This window comes from Haliotis rubra, unplaced genomic scaffold (assembly GCF_003918875.1).
Source record: "Haliotis rubra isolate DU_JTF1 unplaced genomic scaffold, ASM391887v1 Scf495, whole genome shotgun sequence".
Classification (NCBI taxonomy): Eukaryota; Metazoa; Mollusca; class Gastropoda; order Lepetellida; family Haliotidae; genus Haliotis; species Haliotis rubra.
Window position 1 is genome coordinate 192953 of NW_025767185.1, and position 24620 is coordinate 217572.

At 43.9% G+C, this 24620-nt stretch overlaps 1 protein-coding gene and 1 long non-coding RNA gene across 6 annotated transcripts in view; one reads left to right on the forward strand and one right to left on the reverse strand.

Annotated features, from left to right (window-relative positions):
* Window positions 1-24620, forward strand: part of LOC124291538 (muscleblind-like protein 2a) — a 238834-nt gene that overhangs the window by 29754 nt on the left and 184460 nt on the right. For 2 of the 5 annotated variants that reach the window (XM_046728543.1, XM_046728547.1), the window contains exon 1: window positions 19459-19621. The exons of 1 other annotated variant lie outside the window; for it this stretch is intronic. The gene's annotated coding sequence lies outside the window, so the exon portion shown is untranslated. Of the gene's footprint in view, window positions 1-11756; window positions 11817-13615; window positions 13696-19458; window positions 19622-24620 lie in introns of those variants that run through there. 2 more of the 5 variants (XM_046728545.1, XM_046728546.1) reach the window with 2 other exon arrangements.
* LOC124291540 lies at window positions 10758-11596 on the reverse strand. The gene is made up of 2 exons (XR_006902235.1): window positions 11107-11596; window positions 10758-10892 (listed from the first exon to the last, which is right to left on the reverse strand). It is a non-coding gene; the product is annotated as an uncharacterized LOC124291540 (long non-coding RNA).

The following is a 24620-nucleotide window of genomic DNA, read 5'->3' on the forward strand; positions in this document are numbered from 1 at the left end:
ACATCAAGCCTAGCCTCGCATCTGCTGGCACCATCAATCGCTGCTGGACCCACGAGCCTGGCCTACACGTCATCTGTTTTAAGCTGCAACATCCAGCGCTGCTGGACCCACGGGCCTAGCCTACACGTCATCTGTTTGAAGCTGCAACATCCAGCGCTGCTGGACCCACGGGCCTAGCCTACACGTCATCTGTCTTTAGCTGCAACATCAATCGCTGCTGGACCCATACAGCTAGTTTAAACGTCATCTGTCTTTAGCTGCAACATCAAGCGCTGTTAGACCCATACAGCTAGTTTAAACGTCATCTGTCTTTAGCTGCAACATCAATCGCTGCTGGACCCACGGGCCTAGCCTACACGTCATCTGTCTTTAGCTGCAACATCAATCGCTGCTGGACCCACGAGCCTAGCCTACACGTCATCTGTCTTTAGCTGCAACATCAATCGCTGCTGGACCCACGAGCCTGGCCTACACGTCATCTGTTTTAAGCTGCAACATCAAGCGCTGCTGGACCCACGGGCCTAGCCTACACGCCATCTGTCTTTAGCTGCAACATCAAGCGCTGCTGGACCCACGAGCCTAGCCTACACGTCATCTGTCTTTAGCTGCAACATCAATCGCTGCTGGACCCACGAGCCTGGCCTACACGTCATCTGTTTTAAGCTGCAACATCAATCGCTGCTGGACCCACGGGCTTAGCCTACACGCCATCTGTCTTTAGCTGCAACATCAATCGCTGCTGGACCAATACAGCTAGTTTAAACGTCATCTGTCTTTAGCTGCAACATCAAGCGCTGTTAGACCCATACAGCTAGTTTAAACGTCATCTGTCTTTAGCTGCAACATCAATCGCTGCTGGACCCACGGGCCTAGCCTACACGTCATCTGTCTTTAGCTGCAACATCAAGCGCTGCTGGACCCACGGGCCTAGCCTACACGTCATCTGTCTTTAGCTGCAACATCAAGCGCTGCTGGACCCACGGGCCTAGCCTACACGTCATCTGTCTTTAGCTGCAACATCAAGCGCTGCTGGACCCACGGGCCTAGCCTACACGTCATCTGTCTTTAGCTGCAACATCAAGCTTTACCAATCTAAAATAATTCAGAGTGATTTATGAATCATATCATGTCACTGGCTGTAAATTGACTACAGAGATGTTAATTACAAATGAATTATGCTAAAAACCCTTCCTACACCCGAACAGAAAGGCCAGGCTTACTTGTGAAACCCGTGAAGTGCTAAATCTGTATTGAAGTGAAACCATCGGCCTCTTGTAGAGATGAAACTGTTTAGACACAATTATATTTTTTGTATCTCCCGAGAATGCGTAGATAACACGAGAGAAGTAAGAAAGACGATATTTGAGTTGTTCTGCGGACGCGACTCTCATCACCGCTGAGTGATGGCCGCCATATTTACCTTCTCTGCTGCCAGGGAATGATAAAGCCAGCCACTTTTTTCTACGTTATTTCTGTTTTCTAAATAAAGCTCTCGTCTTGTCTGATGTGGTTTGGATCTCTCGTTCTTGGAATTTCAGGAATGAAGGAAAAGATGAGTATGGAGGGTCGGTAAGGACAAACTAAGATTTCCTGATTCTTGGTTATGTCAAATAACGTTTCCGTTTCTCTGCTGGAATTCTTCTTAGATGCTTGTAGCGTAAGAGTAACAAATGTATAGCAACATTCTTGAAAGTCTCAAACAAGAAGACCTAAGCCGGGTGAGGAGACAGCAGCGTCCTTTGAATGCAACACACGTAAATTATCTGTCTCCACTCGATACGTTAGTGGAATATGTATGTACATGGGTATGTCCTGCACAGCACATGATTGAGCCATATACTGAGAACACAAACTAAACATTTCAACACTTCGCTATTGAAAACAATGAATGGCAGTTGATGTCTGTTACGCACTAAACAAGATGAGCATTTGAGATAGCAGCTTGAGGTAGTCGACTTCATCTTGGCAATGTACCTTCGGTGAGGCTCGTTACACAGAACACGTGTACATGTCAGACCGTGGAATTCCACAGACCTCATTTCAAGTCGTCACGTATCTCTTTGCATCACTCCGCGTGGATTTAACAGAGATATACTCTATATGTAAAATACATTGTTGAACCTAAATGGCTTACGTACAATCCATATCTCACAATATATGCATTATGCACAAAGCGTTTCCTATCGACAGAACTACGGTAGGAGAGTAATGTTTCCATAATGTCTTTTCAGTTGCCTGTTTACTTCCATGCTGGCTTTTTACTATTCTGAAGGCTTTCACACATGGCTCGCCCGGGCCTCCATACATTCCCGATCTTTCTAACTGGTTTTATGATTTCCTCTCCCAGGATCGGTTACAACCTGGAATTGAAAAAAAACTTGTACTGAAAATAAACAAAGGTTCTCCCTTGTATCTCATTTGTCCTACTTTTGTCTATTTCCTGGCATTATGAACTGCGGGAGATGTAACACAAACAATGTCCGCATTTTCCATGTATTAAGTTGGAAGTAAATCTTGCCAACATGCCACAGAAAGCTACGTTTTGAAAGCAACACATCATTAACCCTAGTCGTGTCACGTGATTACGGTCACAAACGCTGGTCTTTGTTTATTTTCTCGACCATTATTTTGAATAGCAATACAAGCAAAAAAACACATGGGGGCTATTCTCTGTGAGGATATGTAAACTACAGCCTGAACACTACATGTTCACTGAGCTAGACGGTTAACCGGTAGGATGGGTGTACAGACTAAACACACTCACACGGCCACACACGCTACAATGCTTTCGCCCCTCCACCTTCTGATGTTTCCTTCTGAACTGTGGCTATGGAAATACTTTGAAGAACTTTGTTGTTGTAACTGTGTGCACCACACTTACATATAAGGATTCTTCTTCAGTTGGAACTGTAGTATTTTGTGAATAAGCTGCTCGAACAAACATAAAAAGCTGCCCGACGTTACCTTACAACAGGCATCAACGTCAGTCTGCCCGACGTTACCTCACAACAAGCACCAACGTCAGTCTGCTCGACGTTACCTCACAACAAGCACCAACGTCAGTCTGACCGACGTTACCTTACAACAAGCACCAACATCAGTCTGCCCGACGTTACTTTACAACAAGCACCAACGTCAGTCTGCTCGACGTTACCTCACAACAAGCACCAACGTCAGTCTGACCGACGTTACCTTACAAAAGCACCAACTTCAGTCTGCCCGACGTTACCTTACAGCAGGCACCAACGTCAGTCTGCCCGACGTTACCTTACAACAAGCACCAACTTCAGTCTGCCCGACGTTACCTTACAACAAGCACCAACGTCAGTCTGACCGACGTTACCTTACAACAAGCACCAACATCAGTCTGACCCGACGTTACCTTACAACAAGCACCAACATCAGTCTGCTCGACGTTACCTCACAACAAGCACCAACGTCAGTCTGCCCGACGTTACCTTACAACAAGCACCAACGTCAGTCTGCTCGACGTTACCTTACAACAAGCACCAACGTCAGTCTGCCCGACGTTACCTTACAACAAGCACCAACGTCAGTCTGCCCGACGTTACCTCACAACAAGCACCAACATCAGTCTGCCCGACGTTACCTCACAACAAGCACCAACTTCAGTCTGCTCGACGTTACCTTACAACAAGCACCAACGTCAGTTTGACCGACGTTACCTTACAGCAGGCACCAACGTCAGTCTGCCCGACGTTACCTTACAACAAGCACCAACGTCAGTCTGCCCGACGTTACTTTACAACAAGCACCAACATCAGTCTGCCTGACGTTACCTTACAACAAGCGCCAACGTCAGTATGCTCGACGTTACCTTACAACAAGCACCAACATCAGTCTGCCTGACGTTACCTTACAAGCACCAACGTCAGTCTGCCCGACGTTACCTTACAACAAGCACCAACATCAGTCTGCCTGACGTTACCTTACAAGCACCAACGTCAGTCTGCCCGACGTTACCTTACAGCAGGCACCAACGTCAGTCTGCCCGACGTTACCTTACAACAAGCACCAACGTCAGTCTGCCCGACGTTACTTTACAACAAGCACCAACATCAGTCTGCCTGACGTTACCTTACAACAAGCACCAACGTCAGTCTGCCCGACGTTACTTTACAACAAGCACCAACGTCAGTCTGCCCGACGTTACCTTACAACAAGCACCAACGTCAGTCTGCCCGACGTTACCTTACAACAAGCACCAACGTCAGTCTGCCCGACGTTACCTTACAACAAGCACCAACTTCAGTCTGCCCGACGTTACCTTACAACAAGCACCAACTTCAGTCTGCCCGACGTTACCTTACAACAAGCACCAACATCAGTCTGCCCGACGTTACCTTTACAACAAGCACCAACGTCAGTCTGCCCGACGTTACCTTACAACAGGCACCAACATCAGTCTGCCCGACGTTACCTTACAACAAGCACCAACGTCAGTCTGCCCGACGTTACCTTACAACAAGCACCAACGTCAGTCTGCCCGACGTTACCTCACAGCAGGCACCAACGTCAGTCTGCCCGACGTTACTTTACAACAAGCACCAACGTCAGTCTGCCCGACGTTACCTTACAGCAGGCACCAACGTCAGTCTGCCCGACGTTACCTTACAACAAGCACCAACTTCAGTCTGCCCGACGTTACCTTACAACAAGCACCAACGTCAGTCTATCCAATCAGTTATTGCATAATCACGTCTTTGGGCAGCACCACAGCAGCAATCCAACTGCTTCAGATCTACTGTGTCCACAGTCCAGTAAAAACTCTTCTGTCTCACATATGTTAGAGGTCGTGTTTCGGAGACCCTATTTTCCGCCGTGGCAACATCCGGAGTAGAAGGGTAAGGTGTATTTGATACAGCACACGCGGACAGATGGGGATGATCTCGCCCGTATCTGCAATCGATCTTCCCACTGTCAACATAACAATATTTGTCTTACAGAGCGAATACCATACCAGACGTAGCTGGGCTAATCCCAAACCTACCGATTGTTACAAGTTCCATAGACTCATTACTCACGTGCACCGTTCGCTGTGAACTATTCAAAGTAATCATTCGTGAAGACATGCTTTTAGTTCTATTTTTAAGAGTATCGATAAAACATAGGGTTATTTGACAGAGATTCCTTTCTGGCATGTCATTAAGCTTGCACTTCAGACCCACTACTGTTGTGTGGGGGGAGGGGGGGGGGGTGTATAGCTCAATTTGAACCAGTCTTTAGTGAGAGACTACCTTTTTCTCGCATGTATGATGCGTGTGTGACAATGTCAGTTCAAGATATTCAGTCAAACTGTATTGGTCGAATAGAATCTGGACGTAAATTGCGATCACATAATAATGTATACGAAACGTACATTGTACAAGTTCATGACGCATGTACAGATTGTAACTAAATTTGCTAAACCGAATTCTGACCATTATCGGCATATTTTGTGAAAATTGGTAAATTCTTATATAATATAGAATGATTAAGTGGATATTATAGAGCACGGATGCAGCATGAAGTCCAGGAACACGTGCATCAGGATGCACACAAACCAGGAGGAATGATGGAGTCAAATGGACACTATTTCATTTATACGATGAGCCGCTTCGAAACTCACATGGATACTTTGATCTGGGACAGGTGTTTCTACATGCTCAGGCTATTGTCTATTGAACATTCAATCAAATTTTGCGACTTCAGTAAATGTCACTTATCGATTTGCTCACCTGACCTTTAGTTAATCGCACTATAGATTTTTTGCAATACTTAATGATTCATGGCCAAGCCCCCTGTAACCGAGATACCCTGCCGGGGCACAGTGACCTCAGCTCGACAGCAAGTATCTACGTGGGTTGTCAGGTGCATAGTAAATTGCAGGACGAGTATTGTCCTTATGTTTTCTCAGGTGCATAGTAAATTGCAGGACGAGTAGTGTCCTTATGTTTTCTCAGGTGCATAGTAAATTGCAGGACGAGTATTGTCCTTATGTTTTCTCAGGTGCATAGTAAATTACAGGACGAGTATTGTCAAAACCGTTTATTCAGTACTGAAGAGGCCACAGGCTTGTAGTACAATTACAATATGCATATGGTAGAATATAGGCAGTGATTAAGGTGGATATTACATGACACAATTAAGACATGACAGTCTTTCTATAGTTCAAAGCATTGAATATAAATGCTGATACAGTTCGTAGACTTTGAGAATTGTTCGAACTCAGTAGGGCAATAACTTTGTGAGTGCTTGGATGTCTAATATAATAATTAGACAGATATTTGTCTCTTATTGTTGAATAAAAAGGACATATAAGAAGTAGATGATATTCGTCTTCTATGATATTCATATTACAAAGTTTAGAATATCTATTTTCCCTAAAGATATCTGTGTACCTTCCTGTTTCCACAAGGAGATCATGGGATGAACTCTTGCAATTGCTATCCTAAATTTCTTCACATTTATAACCTTGAGGTAAGTTTCAGTTTCAATAGTAGATTTTAGCTGTTTGTAATAGAAACATTTACTTGACAAATTCAGGGCGCGATGCCAATCTTGAAGAAATATGTCCTCATGTCTTGTCAGGTGCATGGCAAATTACAGGACGAGTGGTAGCGCTGGTCACATGTATGTGGCAGTGACCTAGTGATGGTAGCGCTGGTAACATGTGTGTGGCAGTGACCTAGTGGTGGTAGAGCTGGTCACATGTGTGTGGCAGTGACCTAGTGGTGGTAGAGCTGGTCACATGTGTGTGGCAGTGACCTAGTGGTGGTAGAGCTGGTCACATGTGTGTGGCAGTGACCTAGTGGTGGTAGAGCTGGTCACATGTGTGTGGCAGTGACCTAGTGGTGGTAGAGCTGGTCACATGTGTGTGGCAGTGACCTAGTGGTGGTAGAGCTGGTCACATGTGTGTGGCAGTGACCTAGGGATAGGTAGAGCTGGTCACATGTGTGTGGCAGTGACCTAGTGGTGGTAGAGTTGGTCACATGTGTGTGGCAGTGACCTAGTGATGGTTGAGTTGGTCACATGTGTGTGGCAGTGACCTAGTGATGGTAGAGCTGGTCACATGTGTGTGGCAGTGACCTAGTGGTGGTAGAGTTGGTCACATGTGTGTGGTAGTGACCTAGTGGTGGTAAAACTGGTCACATGTGAGTGGCAGTGACCTAGTGGTGGTAGAGTTGGTCACATGTGTGTGGCAGTGACCTAGTGGTGGTAGAGTTGGTCACATGTGTGTGGCAGTGACCTAGTGGTGGTAAAACTGGTCACATGTGTGTGGCAGTGACCTAGTGGTGGTAGAGCTGGTCACATGTGTGTGGCAGTGACCTAGTGGTGGTAGAGCTGGTCACATGTGTGTGGCAGTGACCTATTGATGGTAGAGCTGGTCACATGTGTGTGGCAGTGACCTAGTGATGGTAGAGTTGGTCACATGTGTGTGGCAGTGAACTAGTGATGGTAGAGCTGGTCACATGTGTGTGGCAGTGACCTAGTTATGGTAGAGCTGGTCACATGTGTGTGGCAGTGACCTAGTGATGGTAGAGTTGGTCACATGTGTGTGGCAGTGACCTAGTGATGGTAGAGCTGGTCACATGTGTGTGGCAGTGACCTAGTGGAGGTAGAGTTGGTCACATGTGTGTGGCAGTGACCTAGTAACAGTGGAGCTGGTCACATGTGTGTGGCAGTGACCTAGTGATGGTAGAGCTGGTCACATGCTCGTGACAGTGACCTAGTAACGGCAGAGAGTTGGTCACTAGTGTGTGGCAGTGTAGTTATGGTGGAGCTGGTCACATGTGTGTGGCAGTGACCTAGTAACGGTGGAGCTGGTCACATGTGTGTGGCAGTGACCTAGTGATGGTAGAGCTGGTCACATGCCCGTGACAGTGACCTAGTAACGGTACAGTTGGTCACATGTGTGTGGCAGTGACCTAGTTATGGTAGAGCTGGTCACATGTGTGTGGCAGTGACCTAGTAACGGTACAGCTGGTCACATGTGTGTGGCAGTGACCTAGTGATGGTTGAGTTGGTCACATATGTGTGGTAGTGACCTAGTGATGGTAGAGTTGGTCACATGTGTGTGGCAGTGACCTAGTAACGGTGGAGCTGGTCACATGTGTGTGGCTGCGACCTAGTAACGGTGGAGGTGGTCACATGTGTGTGGCTGCGACCAAGTGATGGTAGAGTTGGTCACATGTGTGTGGCAGTGACCTAGTGGTGGTAGAGTTGGTCACATGTGTGTGGCAGTGACCTAGTGCAGGTAGCGCTGGTCACATGTGTGTGGCTGCGACCCAGAGATGGTAGAACTGGTCACATGTTTGTGGCAGTGACCTAGTGATGGTAGAGCTGGTCACATGTGTGTGGCTGCGACCCAGCGGTGGTAGAGTTGGTCACATGTGTGTGGCAGTAACCTAGTGGTGGTAGAGTTGGTCACATGTTTGTGGCAGTGACCTAGTGGTGGTAGAGTTGGTCACATGTGTGTGGCAGTGACCTAGTGGTGGTAGAGTTGGTCACATGTGTGTGGCAGTGACTTAGTTATGGTAGAGCCGGTCACATGTGTGTGGCATTGACCTAGTGATGGTAGAGTTAGTCACATGTGTGTGCAGTTATGGTAACCTAGTGTGTAGCAGTGGTGGTAGAGTTGGTCACATGTTGGCAGTGTGGCAGTGACCTGTGGTAGTGGTGATGTAGAGTTGGTCACATGTGTGTGGCAGTGACCTAGTGGTGGTAGAGTTGGTCACATGTGTGTGGCAGTGACTTAGTTATGGTAGAGCCGGTCACATGTGTGTGGCATTGACCTAGTGATGGTAGAGTTAGTCACATGTGTGTGGCAGTGACCTAGTTATGGTAGAGTTGGTCACATGTGTGTGGCAGTGACCCAGTGGTGGTAGTGTTGGTCACATGTGTGTGGCAGTGACCTAGTGGAGGTAGAGTTGGTCACATGTGTGTGGCAGTGACCTAGTGATGGTAGAGCTAGCCACATGTGTGTGGCAGTGACCTAGTGGTGGTAGAGTTGGCCACATGTGTGTGGCAGTGACCTAGTGATGGAGTGACCTAGTGGTGGTAGAGTTGGTCACATGTGTGTGGCAGTGACCTAGTGATGGTAGAGCTGGTCACATGTGTGTGGCAGTGACCTAGTAACGGTGGAGCTTGTCACGGGTTGATGAATAAATAAAGACCTGGTTGGATGCAGGCAAGACTCCTATGTTTAATAAAGTAGTTATGTTAGTGGAACCTTGACTTTGACCTTAAACGTCACTGTAGATGTAGACAGCAAACGACTTGCCACCTTGCATTACCTATCTGCGAGGGTTATCTACTCCATTGATAAAATGTGCGTGTGTTTAGCCCAGTTTCTAGTTGTCAACTATGTCACTTGCAGGCGATGATTCATTGTAGCATGTGAATCAGTGAATCCTATGTATGGTATCATCTATTTGCCGCCCCACTCAGAGTGGTCCGCTTCAGGGCGCGTGGCAATACACAGGTATACATCGTGCAGACAAGTGCTTATATCTTCTATATGTCTCTCCGAATATTTTAGCCGCCATGTAATAGCCTCAACATGAAGAATTTCCCTCTTCATGCGTAACTATACATTGCGCTTTTATTCACAAAACATAATATATATATAAGGAGTTACAAATTCTCCCATATAAACTCATAACACAAACGAATGACCCATATGACCCTGTATTCAGCAACTTATGGCAAACATTAGCGTGGAACATTATGCGCGCCTATATTCAACAACTATTTTCACACATGAATATTCCATGAAGTACTATGTGAGCCTATATTCAACAACTATTTTCACACATGAATATTCCATGTAGTACTATGTGCGCCTATATTCACTATGTGCGCCTATATTCAACAACTATTTTCACACATGAATATTCCATGAAGTACTATGTGAGCCTATATTCAACAACTATTTTCACACATGAATATTCCATGTAGTACTATGTGAGCCTATATTCAACAACTAATTTCACACATGAATATTCCATGAAGTACTATGTGAGCCTATATTCAACAACTATTTTCACACATGAATGTTTCGTTGAACACTATGTGATTTCTGATTAATTAGATGTCAGTCAACTCCCACACAGTTGCAATACCTCTATATGACAACCAAACTGAAAGATTGTCCTCCATTAATCAGTATTATTGGAATAATGCAGTAACAGTAAGCACGTGGTATTAAAGTATTTGTAGATTTGATTGCTGAGCCTGTTGCTGTTGGGATACATGAATCTCAGATTTTCTGTAAGTCAGGTGTGGTTTTAGATGCTTTAAAATTATGATAAATCATCTTGATTTAAACCTATTTATATTTTCAATAAATGAATATGGGTTTGTGAAAAAGTTGTTATAGTTGATATTAACACTGCTCCCATACAACATATTATATAATATAAATTGTAAAGTCTGAACATGATATACCTTATCATAAAAGTTAACAATTGCGTGTTAAACAGATGCACAGAAGTATGGTGAAAACAAATTGGTGTGACGAACCTTTGTATTTTTAGATCAGATCAGATGAACACATATAATTGGTCAGTTAGAATTTGGTGTGCCCGGAGAGTTAATGGAATTGAGGAACATATTAGGTGCAGATTATTGGTGATGCGTTTTCTTATACGTCACGTGTATCAATGTTCCCATGTTTGCACGCATATTGCAGAATATTGCTATATGGCGTCCTCCATTGTGTATGTCACAAATTGAACGGCAGGTAATCATAACAATACATTGATAGCAGTTTATGTAAGGATCTCTGAAATGTGTGATACAGAGTGCAATAAAGGAATATCAAAGGCTTGAGACTTTCATTCACTCGGAACAGAGAATTTGTGTAATCAACAACAGAGACACATGCTTATCTCCGTAACTGTATTACAATCAGAAGTAATAATGCAGCATTTTACAAAATTGTTTCCTCATGCGATGTCTCCATTTTAAAAAGATTATCACTGTATATCCATCATGTATTATGTTAAGAAAACACTTGTCATCCTCCTAAATGAGAACCTTCTTTGTAACCGCTGTATATGGGCCGGTGGCCTTACATACAAATAAACATATTTTGACTTTGACTTTGACTGCCTGCAATATATATGTACTGCCACGGCCAGAGTAACCTACATAACAAACCCAGATGCCATGGGCGATGATGTGAAGGCCTTATATCTGTGTACATAGCGTGGGCAGCCTCCCACCCGGCATATAGAAACTTTAAAAATACCACCGTGGTAAAACTTCCTATTTCCCTCCATGAAGGGTGCGTCAACGGTTACAGTGCATGGCCAGGTCCCGACGGCTGCTCGCTGCGCGGCGGATGTCACTGCTGGGTGCAGGCTGGGGTACAAGAAGTCATGGCCACCGTGAACAGCTAAACACCCACTATATGTTCACCAAGCACCACGACTAATCGAGTCCCACGAAATAAATATCACTTGATAGAGTACATTCTTCACCAATATGTGCGCCAACTGCTAACATAATTACTCCTTACAGTATGGACATTCATACACATAGTTGACAACGTTATATATATACAAGTAGCGCAACATTGCCGCCTGTATGTTGTAAGTCATGCGTGCATGTGTTTCGGCTGTTACATGAATAGTTCTTGCCACTGTGTGAGACAAGCTACTTACCAGCCAATCCTGCTAAACAGGTTCTCATTGGGTACAAACAGTTCGAAAATACTGTCTAGAGAATACCGCCTGTCCCACTGTACATGACAGTCACAAAAAATTTGTGAGAAACCAGTGAAGCGGTTTTAACATGTTGTTGTCACCAAGGTAAAACCATATTTATATTAAGTCTAGAATGGGAGAGACTCTAATTGCTCTGGTAAGTTTCAGTTAACTGTGATATTCTAATCTAGAAATCTGGTTATAAATGTAATAACGAACAGGCATGATATAACTGAAACATTACCAGACGGGCGTTTTCGCTGTTTTTATAGGTTTATCATATACATACCGTAGACACTGATGCCAGTCAGGTTTGAACCCAGATCAATAGACGGTGTTCTTCGTTAGGACAGTACGTCTCACACATCAGCTAGAAGGAGGTATATATGCTCCAGTTAGGAGGTGGTATATATGTGCTTCAGTTAGAAGGAGGTATATATGCTTCAGTTAGAAGGAGGTATATATGCTTCAGTTAGGAGGAGGTATATATGCTTCAGTTAGGAGGAGGTATATATGCTTCAGTTAGAAAGGAGGTACGTATGCTTCAGTTAGAAGGGGGTATATATGCTTCAGTTAGGAGGATGTATATATCCTTCAGTTAGGAGGAGGTATATATGTTTCAGTTAGGAGGAGGTATATATGCTTCAGTTAGGAGGATGTATATATGATTCAGTTAGAATGGTGTATATATGCTTCAGTTAGGAGGAGGTATATATGCTTCGGTTACAAGGAGGTATATATGCTTCAGCTAGGGGGAGGTATATATGCTTCAGTTAGGAGGAGGTATATATGCTTCAGTTAGGAGGAGGTATATATGCTTCAGTTAGGAGGAGGTATATATGCTTCAGTTAGGAGGTATATATGCTTCAGCTAGGGGGAGGTATATATGCTTCGGTTAGGAGGAGGAATAAATGCATCAGTTAGAAGGAGGTATATATGCTTCAGTTAGGAGGAGGTATATATGCTTCAGTTAGGAGGTATATATGCTTCAGCTAGGGGGAGGTATATATGCTTCAGTTAGGAGGATGTATATATGCTTCAGTTAGGAGGAGGTATATATGCTTCAGCTAGGGGGAGGTATATATTCTTCAGTTAGGAGGAGGTATATATGCTTCAGCTAGGGGGGAGGTGTATATGCTTCAGTTAGGAGGGGGTATATATGCCTCAACTATGAGGAGGTATATATGCTTCAGCTAAAAGGAGGTATATATGCTTCAGTGAGGAGGACGTATATATGCTTCAGTTAGGAGGAGGTATATATACTTCAGGTTTGAACCCAGATCAATATACGGTGTTCTTCGTTTGGGCAGTACGTCTCACACCTCAGTTAGGATGGGATGTATGGAGGTTTATAACGTTCAGGCTTACACTATAGTTCAAGGATTGCAAACATTTTGCCAGAATTGAGAATGTCTTTTAAAATATTTTCGGGCAAAGCCCATAGCATATAATTGTTTGTGGGACTAGTAGTCGTATGTAGTTTGCCATGTGAAGTTATAGCCAGGGACGCCTGTTTCTACAACGGGTAGACAAGGCCATGCAAACACATTCGGTCGAAACATCCCATTTTAAAAATTACGCAACGTTTTTACAAACAGGTTGTAGACACTGTTTATCTACTACTAATAATAATGGGTTGTGGCTGTGTATGAATACATGTTGATGACAATCAGTCAGTCCAGTCAGTGGACCGATGTTGCCACGAAGTTGCTATTGTGTCGGTGCGCATTGACATAGACAGGGACGGGAGACGTTCCGTCATAAGCATATCGAATATAATAACACAATGAATGCCCGAGCACCTGTGTCACGTCACGTGATCTTGTCTGAGGTTAAGGCGACCTTGCCATAAAGGGAGCCGTGTGCTGAGCTCGTGGTGACAACAATCATCTACTTCACTTCAGCATTGTAAATCCGTTTACAGGTTTATCTGATTTCCCTAGACTCCAGAAGCAAAGCGTACATGGTGCCGGTATTCAGTGATGTAAGGAGTGTGTCTTTGTCGCGTACACGTGTCAACTTAGCCACTAGCTCAGACCCTTCACACAGACAGTGTTTTGCCCGTAAGGTAAAGACGAAATATCCACAATGCCTCCAAGCTGATGGGAGCCTCACCGTTATACATTCATGTGATATTTGTTATTCAAGAGAGTAACTCACGCCCTTCCACTGGGAGAGAAATATGCAACGTGCAGTTTTCCATGTCATGAAGACAAAGGGGATGTATTTATTGATATTCTTTAGAACAAAATAAATCAATACACACTGTAGAAGGTCTCCTCTCACGGCAACTAAAATTACACTTTTAGTGGTCCAAAATGACAGCAACGTCTCGACGCAGGGAAATGTAAACGGATTAAATCTAAACCTATACTTTCAAATTGTTGAGCCGTAGAGTGCTTCTAACTTGTACCAGAGTGCCAGGCTCAGAGATAGGTCTCCTTTACCACAGCACATGACGGAATGTCTGAAGGATACACAATGATATACATGACATCACACCAGCTATCTTACACCACCGTGCGCCTAATGCCAATTGCAACCCTTCTCTGCAACTGCCAAAATCTCAAAATATCAGACATAAAATCTATGAACAAAATCGAAGCCAAAGAATGATGTCTGGGGCGAGGAACCGCAGTGAATATCAAATAAAAAACCGTTCCTGACAGGCAAAAAGTTAATTATGTGGCTGCGACCCTAGGTTGGAGCTCTGTGGGGGATTTGGAAACCGCTAACGCTTGCACTTGCTATTGCTGTCTCGCCAAATATTGATCCATGGACTGCGTTTGGAGGGAGGGGCTACTGGGTCATAGACCTTTACATGATCGGAGTCGCAGACACACTGACCACACTTACATAACTTCTTTTTACGCAGACAGTGTGATTAAATGAGGTTGAAGCCTACACGGCCAGGCGAGATTCTTGGGAAGCGTCCTGCAGCACCAGTGTATGGCAGTGTACACAAAAACCTGAGGATTAACGTTACCCTGGTTGTTGAAGTGGCAGGTTCAAGGGAATAACTCTACTGTTTATCAAGGTTCTGTTCCATCTTGTATGGCCGTGCATGGTGACATGCATGAGGCCATCTTTCCCGTCCAGTATGTCAAAGCGTACAAACTGTATGTGCTAATGAAACTGACTGCGTCAGAACCTACAGGCTGTCACGCACTGCGCCAAGGTCTACAGGCTGTCACGCACTGCGTCAAGGTCTACAGCCTGTCACGCACTGCGTCAAGGTCTACAGGCTGCCACGCACTGTGTCAAGGTCTACAGCCTGTCACGCACTGCGTCAAGGTCTACAGGCTGTCACGCACTGCGTCAAGGTCTACAGGCTGTCACGCACTGCGCCAAGGTCTACAGGCTGTCACGCACTGTGTCAAGGTCTACAGGCTGCCACGCACTGTGTCAAGGTCTACAGCCTGTCACGCACTGCGTCAAGGTCTACAGCCTGTCACGCACTGCGTAACGGTCTACAGGCTGTCACGCACTGCGTCAACGTCTACAGGTTATCACTCACTACGACATGTGCATGTTGACCGTGTCAATGTCTACAGGTTGTCACGTACTGCGGCATGTGGGGATTACAAGTTAAGTAAAACTATGCTCAGCTCAGACTGGCGTAGTTCATGTCTTTCATTCTGGCCTAATGAAAACCGAGTTTATGCTTATGAAATCATTTTGAAACTTCAGGTCGACTTTAGGTGCAATTTTGGTGTTACAAATGATATGCAACCCGTGAAGATCCGGATTAGAATTGATCTTGAACAGAAACCCACGCATGTCGTAAGAGGTGACTAACGGGATCGGGTGGTCAGGTTCGCTGACTTGGTTGACACATATGTCGCAGGCACTTTGATGGGGTATGGGTTTTATCGGGAAATATAGACATGTTTGTATATTCTCTGAGTTAAGTTAAAGTTGTGTTATCTAAATCTAAATCACAGTGCTGACAATATACATGAAATATCAGCAGCTTATTATCATGACCATCAGCACAGCCATGTACAGATCAGCTGCCTGCGTGTAATTAACCCTAATGAACCTTAGAGTATGGCCGGTTGGCCACGGAAGTTTAACATTGTGGATGAGGTGCATGCTGGATACTGCAGGTTGACCATACATGTATTGTAATACGATACAGGGCAGCCTGACAGTCAGTATAGTATATAGACAATGAATTCTTAATGTAACGGGACTTTACCCTCGGACAGCGGCTAGGCAGGTGGGCTGACGATCGCCTCTGTGATGCTGCCTGGCCGTTGATGCACTATCATGTAATTGCATACTTAGCTGCCAAATAAAGTGTTGTGGACCCACTGATGGACTTCTGTATTTGAAGAGACAGATATCCCAAAAACGCTTTAACCAGCCCGGGATACATGTCATCGTATCCAATTTGCGTAGATTGATGCTCATGCTGTTGATCACTGGATTTTCTGGTCCAGACTCGATTATTTACAGACCCATATAGCTGGAATATTGCTGAGTGCGGCCTTAAACAACCAGCCAACCAACCAAAACCAACAAACGATATGCATAACGGTTATGCGGTTTGTGGTAGTCGGGACAACCAGTTGGTGTGGTCAGATGCTTCTCGGGGAATGCTAACCATACGTTCTTCTTGGGACTGATGTCGGGTGTGAAGCCCAAACTGATGTGAGGACAATTCCACTACACTCTTCCGTAAAGATCGTCACAATTAGGACCGATAACTTAACATGTTTCTATAGAAACTGTAACAACAGCTACTACTACTACTACTGCTACTACTACCACGACTACTACTCTAAACAAGCATGATAGTGTATAATTTGATGACGTTCCACTACTATCACGACTACTACTCTAAACAAGCATGATAGTGTATAATTTGATGACGTTCCAACTACTACCACTACTATCACGACTACTACTCTAAACAAGCATGATAGTGTATAATTTGATGACGTTCCAACTACTACCACTTCTATCACGACTACTTCTCTAAACAAGCATGATAGTGTATAATTTGATGACGTTCCAACTACTACCACTACCACTACTATCACGACTACTACTCTAAACAAGCATGATAGTGTATAATTTGATGACGTTCCAACTACTACCACTTCTATCACGACTACTACTCTAAACAAGCATGATAGTGTATAATTTGATGACGTTCCAACTACTACTACTTCTATCACTACTACTCTAAACAAGCATGATAGTGTATAATTTGATGACGTTCCAACTACTACCACTACCACTACTATCACGACTACTACTCTAAACAAGCATGATAGTGTATAATTTGATGACGTTCCAACTACTACCACTTCTATCACGACTACTACTCTAAACAAGCATGATAGTGTATAATTTGATGACGTTCCAACTACTACCACTACTACTACTACCACGACTACTACTCTAAACAAGCATGATAGTGTATAATTTGATGACGTTCCAACTACTACCACTACTATCACGACTACTACTCTAAACAAGCATGATAGTGTATAATTTGATGACGTTCCAACTACTACCACTACCACTTCTATCACGACTACTACTCTAAACAAGCATGATAGTGTATAATTTGATGACGTTCCAACTACTACCACTACTATCACGACTACTACTCTAAACAAGCATGATAGTGTATAATTTGATGACGTTCCAACTACTACCACTTCTATCACTACTACTCTAAACAAGCATGATAGTGTATAATTTGATGACGTTCCAACTACTACCACTACCACTACTATCACTTTACTACTACTCTAAACAAGCATGATAGTGTATAATTTGATGACGTTCCAACTACTACCACTTCTATCACTACTACTCTAAACAAGCATGATAGTGTATAATTTGATGACGTTCCAACTACTACCACTTCTATCACGACTACTACTCTAAACAAGCATGATAGTGTATAATTTGATGACGTTCCAACTACTACCACTACTACTACTACCACGACTACTACTCTAAACAAGCATGATAGTGTATAATTTGATGACGTTCCAACTACTACCACTACTACTACTACCACGACTACTACTCTAAACAAGCATGATAGTGTATAATTTGATGACGTTCCAACTACTACCACTACTACTACTACCACTCGACTACTACTCTAAACAAGCATGATAGTGTATAATTTGATGACGTTCAACTACTACCACTACTATCACGACTACTACTCTAAACAAGCATGATAGTGTATAATTTGATGACGTTCCAACTACTACCACTTCTATCACGACTACTACTCTAAACAAGCATGATAGTGTATAATTTGATGACGTTCCAACTACTACCACTACTACTACTACCACGACTACTACTCTAAACAAGCATGATAGTGTATAATTTGATGACGTTCCAACTACTACCACTACTACTACTACCACGACTACTACTCTAAACAAGCATGATAGTGTATAATTTGATGACGTTCCAACTACTACCACTACTACTACTACCACGACTACTACTCTAAACAAGCATGATAGTGTATAATTTGATGACGTTCCAACTACTACCACTACTATCACGACTACTACTCTAAACAAGCATGATAGTGTATAATTTGATGACGTTCCAACTACTACCACTTCTATCACGACTACTACTCTAAACAAGCATGATAGTGTATAATTTGATGACGTTCCAACTACTACCACTACTACTACTACCACGACTACTACTCTAAACAAGCATGATAGTGTATAATTTGATGACGTTCCAACTACTACCACTACTATCACGACTACTACTCTAAACAAGCATGATAGTGTATAATTTGATGACGTTCCAACTACTACCACTTCTATCACTACTACTCTAAACAAGCATGATAGTGTATAATTTGATGACGTTCCAACTACTACCACTTCTATCACGACTACTACTCTAAACAAGCATGATAGTGTATAATTTGATGACGTTCCAACTACTACCACTTCTATCACTACTACTCTAAACAAGCATGATAGTGTATAATTTGATGACGTTCCAACTACTACCACTTCTATCACGACTACTACTCTAAACAAGCATGATAGTGTATAATTTGATGACGTTCCAACTACTACCACTACTACTACTACCACGACTACTACTCTAAACAAGCATGATAGTGTATAATTTGATGACGTTCCAACTACTACCACTTCTATCACGACTACTACTCTAAACAAGCATGATAGTGTATAATTTGATGACGTTCCAACTACTACCACTACTATCACGACTACTACTCTAAACAAGCATGATAGTGTATAATTTGATGACGTTCCAACTATTCTGTTATCAGATATAAACAACAAATCTAAATTGATCCCAACCCTGCCTTTATTGTAATGCATGGCAATCATGACAGAGAGACACGATGCATGCATGTCTAGCCATATGCAACATAATACCAGTCTTCATTGATTATTTTAAAATTACTGCTGTAAAAAATATGTTGAATCTTCCAACCTTTATTCACAAAAATATATAACCCAACTAAATAACCAAAGCCTAAATGCAACTAATAAATATTTATGTGGTCCTCTAAACATCTAAGATTTTTTAATTTTAAACTGAACGCCTATATTGCTCTTCATTCGTGTACACTAGTCAGTCAGTAGTCTTGACGCAGGAGGTGTGGGTGGAGTTCGGCGCATTGCAGATATTATCCCCAGATTGTTCTGTGTCGCACTGTTACGGAAGCTGAGATTGCGCATGTCGTCAATCACTGCTTCCGGATTAAGTGATAACATTATTGGCCTGCTTTCATTTTAGCTTGCTGACAATTCTTTTTTCGTCAGGTCCTAACTGCTCGCCAGACGTGATCTAATGCTATGTAAATTATTCTGATGCACTTTTGTGTCGGTCTGGGACTTGCGGATTGTCAGAAATATCGTCAGGTAGGTTGTTAGCCGGGTCGTACGTCTAACGTGTAATACTACAATCAGCCAGCATGATAATACCTTCTCAACCGAGGTGAATTATGAACATTACATGAATGACAGTTCATGCATATGATCTTAAGAAGTAGAATAATCATCAGTGCATCGTTTGGAATTCTTAATATACGAATATCTAAGTTAGTATTTGTCTGTGCGTGTGTCTTTATGTACAGTGTCCTGCAATGTAAACCTACTGTCTGTACGTAGTGTCCTGCAATGTAAACCTACTGTCTGTACGTAGTGTCCTGCAATGTAAACCTACTGTCTGTACGTAGTGTCCTGCAATGTAAACCTACTGTCTGTACGTAGTGTCCTGCAATGTAAACCTACTGTCTGTACGTAGTGTCCTGCAATGTAAACCTACAGTCTGTAATGTAGTGTCCTGCAATGTAAACCTACTGTCTGTACGTAGTGTCCTGCAATGTAAACCTACTGTCTGTACGTAGTGTCCTGCAATGTAAACCTACAGTCTGTACGTAGTGTCCTGCAATGTAAACCTACTGTCTGTACATAGTGTCTTGCAATGTAAACCTACTGTCTGTATGCGTGTGTCCTGCAATGTAAACCTACTGTCTGTACGTAGTGTCCTGCAATGTAAACCTACTGTCTGTACATAGTGTCTTGCAATGTAAACCTACTGTCTGTACGTAGTGTCCTGCAATGTAAACCTACTGTCTGTACGTAGTGTCCTGCAATGTAAACCTACTGTCTGTACATAGTGTCCTGCAATGTAAACCTACTGTCTGTACGTAGTGTCCTGCAATGTAAACCTACTGTCTGTACGTAGTGTCCTGCAATGTAAACCTACTGTCTGTACATAGTGTCCTGCAATTTAAACCTACCGTCTGCACAGGGGCGTGTCACGCTTAGAAACAGCGTTAGAAAGACATATAGGTATATAGACCCTACCCTAGTACTATATAAAAGGAAAGTGTTGTAACGACGTAACCACCCCCTACTCAATCAAAGTTAGATTTCACCACGTAAACTATTTTAAAGGCCCCGTCGATGCCTACAGATCGAAAGCGAGATACTTTTCCTACAAAATGAGCTATAAATGGTCACAATCGGATCATTATTTCGAAAGTTATACGCCACGACTCACCGAAAACAGCTACCTCTACAATTCCAAGCCAAAATCATGGATCACCCAAGACAGCGAAAACTCACCTTTTAAATTTGTTTATTAATTCCAGCCACGTTGACAGCACCTATGTAGGGCTAGATTCGATCGGCAGCGGCATTCCACGGGTCTAAAAACTTATTGCAACATCTACAAATCATTTCCTCGACAGTAAGCAGGCATTTTCTCCAAAACCATCGGCAATCATACTCACTTGTCGGCCATAGATGGCCTTGACATTCAAGTGACCTGAGCTGTAAATTGGTAAGAATAATTTTAGAGGTTAAATATTTTTAAATATAATTTCCTAAAATTAATCAATATCAAATGCATTTGTACAACCTCTAAAATCATAATATAGAACAAACTTTATGGATAACAACTTCTTTTTATTCGTGAGTGCGACGTTTCGATACAGATTCTTGTACCGTTGTCAAGCACAATATAGAACAAACTTTATGGATAACAACTTCTTTTTATTCGTGAGTGCGACATTTCGATACAGATTCTTGTACAAGAACTGTATCGAACTGTATCGAAACGTCGCACTCACTTATTAGGAGAGTCGACGTTTCGATACAGTTCTTGTACAAGAATCTGTATCGAAATGTCGCACTCACGAATAAAAAGAAGTTGTTATCCATAAAGTTTGTTCTATATTGTACTTCCCAACTTCCCAATGCCACTCAAAGAACTCTAAAATTATTCTTAACAATTTACTGTTCCATACATCATCCAAAATGGAAGGAATATTGCAAAGTTCATATTTTGCGCCCATCAGCAAACAGTCAAAATCTTACGGTATATTATATTTTCCACCAATCAGATGGCCCAATTCAGTTTCTGCGGATCCATGCAGATCACTTGAATGTCAAGGCCATCTATGGCCGACAAGTGAGTATGATTGCCGATGGTTTTGGAGAAAATGCCTGCTTACTGTCGAGGAAATGATTTGTAGATGTTGCAATAAGTTTTTAGACCCGTGGAATGCCGCTGCCGATCAAATCTAGCCCTACATAGGTGCTGTCAACGTGGCTGGAATTAATAAACGAATTTAAAAGGTGAGTTTTCTCTGTCTTGGGTGATCCATGATTTTGGCTTGGAATTATAGAGGTAGCTGTTTTCGGTGAGTCGTGGCGTATAGCTTTCGAAATAACGATCCGATTATGACCATTTATAGCTCATTTTGTAGGAAAATGATCTTGCTTTCGATCTGTAGGCCTCGACGGGGCCTTTAAAATAGTTTATGTGGTGAAATCTAACTTTGATTGAGTAGGGGGTGGTTCTGTCGTTACAACCCTTTCCTTTTATACAGTACTAGGATAGGGTCTATATACCTACATGTCTTTCTAACGCTGTTTCTAAGCGTGACACGTCCCTGTGACTGTGTGTACATAGAGTCCTGCAATGTAAACCTACTCTCTACATGCAGCGTACAGCAAGATGAACCTACTAACTGTCGGCAGTGTCCAGCAAGGTAAACCTACTTACTGTCAGCAGTGTCCAGCAAGGTGAACCTACTGTCTGTCGGCAGTGTCCAGCAAGGTGAACCTACTAACTGTCGGCAGTGTCCAGCAAGGTGAACCTACTGACTGTCAGCAGTGCCCAGCAAGGTGAACCTACCATCTATCGGCAGTGTCCAGCAAGGTGAACCTACTAACTGTCGGCAGTGCCCAGCAAGGTGAACCTACTAACTGTCGGCAGTGTCCAGCAAGGTGAACCTACTAACTGTCGGCAGTGTCCAGCAAGGTGAACCTACTAACTATCGGCAGTGCCCAGCAAGGTGAACCTACTAACTATCGGCTGTGTCCAGCAAGGTGAACCTACTAACTGTCGGCATTGTCCACCAAGGTGAACATACCGTCTATCGGCAGTGTCCAGCAAGGTGAACCTACTAACTGTCGGCAGTGTCCAGCATGGTGAACCAACTGTCTGTCGGCTGTGTCCAGCATGGTGAACCTACTAACTATCGGCAGTGTCCAGCAAGGTGAACCTACTAACTATTGGCAGTGTCCAGCAAGGTGAACCTACTAACTATCTGCAGTGTCCAGCAAGGTGAACCTGCCATCTATCGGCAGTGTCCAGGAAGGTGAACCTACTAACTGTCGGCAGTGCCCAGCTAGGTGATCCTACTAACTATTGGCAGTGTCCAGCATGGTGAACCTACTGTCTGTCGGCTGTGTCCAGCAACGTGAACCTACTGTCTGTCGGCAGTGTCCAGGAAGGTGAACCTACTGTCTGTCGCCAGTGTCCAGCAACGTGAACCTACTGTCTGTCGGCTGTGTCCAGCAAGGTGAACCTACTGTCTGTCAGAAGTGTCCAGGAAGGTGAACCTACTGTCTGTTGGCAGTGTCCAGGAAGGTGAACCTACTAACTATCGGCAGTGTCCAGCAAGGTGAACCTACTAACTATCGGCAGTGTCCAGCAAGGTGAACCTTCTAACTATCGGCAGTGTCCAGCAAGGTGAACCTACCGTCTGTCGGCAGTGCCCGGGAAGGTGAAGTTACTGAGTATCAGCAGTGTCCAGCATGGTGAGACTACTGTCTGCCGGCAGTGTCCAGGAAGGTGAACCTACTGTCTTTCAGAAGTGTCCAGCATGGTGAACCTACCGTCTGTCCGCAGTGTCCAGGAAGGTAAACTTACTAACTGTCGGCAGTGTCCAGCATGGTGAACCTACTGTCTGTCAGCTGTGTCCAGCAAGGTGAACCTACTAACTATCGGCAGTGTCCAGCAAGGTGAACCTTCTAACTATCAGCAGTGTCCAGCAAGGTGAACCTACCATCTATCGGCAGTGCCCGGGAAGGTGAAGTTACTGAGTATCAGCAGTGTCCAGCATGGTGAGACTACTGTCTGCAGGCAGTGTCCAGGAAGGTGACCCTACTGTCTGTCGGCAGTGTCCAGCATGGTGAACCTACTGTCTGTTGGCTGTGTCCAGCAAGGTGAACATACCGTCTATCGGCAGTGTCCAGCAAGGTGAACCTACTAACTGTCGGCAGTGTCCAGCATGGTGAACCTACTGTCTGTCGGCATTGTCCAGCAAGGTGAACCTACTAACTATCGGCAGTGTCCAGGAAGGTGAACCTACTGTCTGTCGGCAGTGCCCAGCTAGGTGATCCTACAAACTATTGGCAGTGTCCAGCATGGTGAACCTACTGTCTGTCTGCTGTGTCCAGCAAGGTGAACCTACTGTCTGTTGGCTGTGTCCAGCAAGGTGAACCTACTGTCTGTCGGCAGTGTCCAGGAAGGTGAACCTACTAACTGTCAGCAGTGTCCAGCAACATGAACCTAGTGTCTGTCGGCTGTGTCCAGCAAGGTGAACCTACTGTCTGTCAGAAGTGTCCAGGAAGGTGAACCTAGTGTCTGTTGGCAGTTTCCAGGAAGGTGAACCTAGTTTCTGTTGGCAGTTTCCAGGAAGGTGAACCTAGTGTCTGTTGGCAGTTTCCAGCAAGGTGAACCTACTAACTATCGGCGGTGTCCAGCAACGTGAACCTACTAACTATCTGCAGTGTCCAGCATGGTGAACCTACTGACTGTTGGCACTGTCCAGCATGGTGAACCTACCGTCTGTCCGCAGTGTCCAGGAAGGTAAACTTACTAACTGTCGGCAGTGTCCAGCATGGTGAACCTACTGTCTGTCAGCTGTGTCCAGCAAGGTGAACCTACTAACTATCGGCAGTGTCCAGGAAGGTAAACTTACTAACTGTCGGCAGTGTCCAGCATGGTGAACCTACTGTCTGTCAGCTGTGTCCAGCAAGGTGAACCTACTAACTATCGGCAGTGTCCAGCAAGGTGAACCTTCTAACTATCAGCAGTGTCCAGCAAGGTGAACCTACC